The following is a 2,085-nucleotide window of genomic DNA, read 5'->3' on the forward strand; positions in this document are numbered from 1 at the left end:
TATATATTTTTTCAATTCACTTTTTTGAGAGGTTCGACTATAAAGGTTTCCACAGATTGTAATATACAAAACTACTAACTAAATCCTTTGCGAGCCATTGGGGCTCATAGGGCTGGAGCTTATCCCCAGTTTCTGTAGTGTGAAGCGGATGAGAGTTGTACTCCCCCTGGACGGGACACTAGTCCATCGCAGGTTAGTCCCCAGCAGATTGCTGGTACCCATTGATGATTGATACATTGTGCCGATTCGCTTGTTTACGGTGATGCGACGTGCTTCGGAAACAGGTAGCAATCATTGCAGAGAAAAATAGCTATTTAACAAAGTGTTCACATCCGATTACTGTAAATCTTTTCCAGGGAAGAATAAAGGCTTAATTGTTCTTTAACCTGCCCGCAATACTACCTGTAATCACCTGTAATCACCTCTATTGTCGTTCTTTTAGGTAGACCACACAGGTTTGTATGGTATATTTTCCACTCACCCCTCCCCTACACCACTTTAATTTAGTCTCCATGATTTCATATAGAAAGTTATAGTTACATCAAAATGTATCGATATAAGTGAACTTTTAACATTTCTTTTGAAGAAACTTATCATTTTTCTATTCATACAGATTTTTAAAGCATTTACATTGGTAGTTCTTTTATTGAGACTGATCCGTAGATTAGCAGTTTTGAATAATTATATCAAGATTTATCGCAGTCACTTACTTATAGATTCTTTAGTCATCTTTTATGTTTTCTAAATATCTTCATGGGAAGTATTTGAAGGTGTGTTTTTCTGCAACTGTTACGCATAACATTGTATGTTAATGATACAATTGCTTCACAGTTTAGTTTGAAGTACACAGCCGTCATGGTTTTGTGTGCAGCTTCAGGTAAAAAATAACAAACCTGCAAAACACTGCTTTTATTATTCAACAGTCCTTTCGTTTGTACTTGAGATTTTGAATTTCACACTTTATACTGTAATCGGATTGCGCCGTGCAGAGCAGATTGTTTCTTGACAAGCCACTCTAGATTGTGGATGAGCTCATTATTTCGACTGGAATGCACCAGAAGTTAAGAGATGTCCGAGATGCTATTGTATCAGCAACCAGAAGTTAATCTGCGTTCAGTATGTGTCTCATCAAATTATAGTTTTATTCTGTGATCGGATACATCTCCCGTCAGATGTCGTGTTTTTGACACATTTTGATGTTCACTATTGTCCTAGTCGTTATAGTGTCATGTCAGATGGACAGGTTTCGCCGTAATTCAAAGTTTAACAGATATATTGAGAATATCGCATGGTTCTTACAAATTTACTAAAAAAAGGGTAACGATTTTAATTCTGAAAGTCATAAAACATAATCGTTATCGTTACGTATGTAAGTGTATAAATATTATATATATATATATATATATATATATATATATATAGGCCTACACACATTGAACTGTGTGTTATATTTTATTGCATAGTCTATTTAGACTGACGCTGGAAAAAAGGCTTAATGGTACGTAAGCTAAGTCGAAGGGACAATGATTGAGTCGGAGGGGGTATGGCTAGTTGTTAACATACTGTATACTCTTACGGAAAATGAAATAACTACTGTATGCACTAAATAATAGCAGATGATGAGGGCTGTCAGCAAAAAATGCGAAAAATGTTTAGCCAAATAATTTATTTGACAGCGGTACAATAATGTTGGATCAAAATGTTGTCAGCAATGTTTTGTTTGCAAAATGTCGAGCAAAATGTTCAGAATAGGGGTGTGGGACAAAGTTTTTATCTATGAAATGTCCTAGTACCTAAAATAAGGGGTATGTAAACCAGTTTCCAAACACTGAATCAGCCATATCTTTATCTAAAAAGTATGATGACAAAATATCATAGTGATGTTTTTATTCAATATTCTTTTTACTAGGATCACATGCATTTCAGGTTCATCGTCCATCTATGCAACCAGACTTAGTGAATGGACACATACTAGGTGATGTGCTAGCCCTTCCAATCACCAACCTACAAACAAAAAAATCTGTCTCTTATACACATCTAGATGTGTATAAGAGACAGAGCTTAGATAGGGCCCAAACTATATAT

Source organism: Anneissia japonica, unplaced genomic scaffold, assembly GCF_011630105.1.
Source record: "Anneissia japonica isolate Jap-2015-1 unplaced genomic scaffold, ASM1163010v1 scaffold1810_len1271414_cov176, whole genome shotgun sequence".
Classification (NCBI taxonomy): domain Eukaryota; kingdom Metazoa; phylum Echinodermata; class Crinoidea; order Comatulida; family Comatulidae; genus Anneissia; species Anneissia japonica.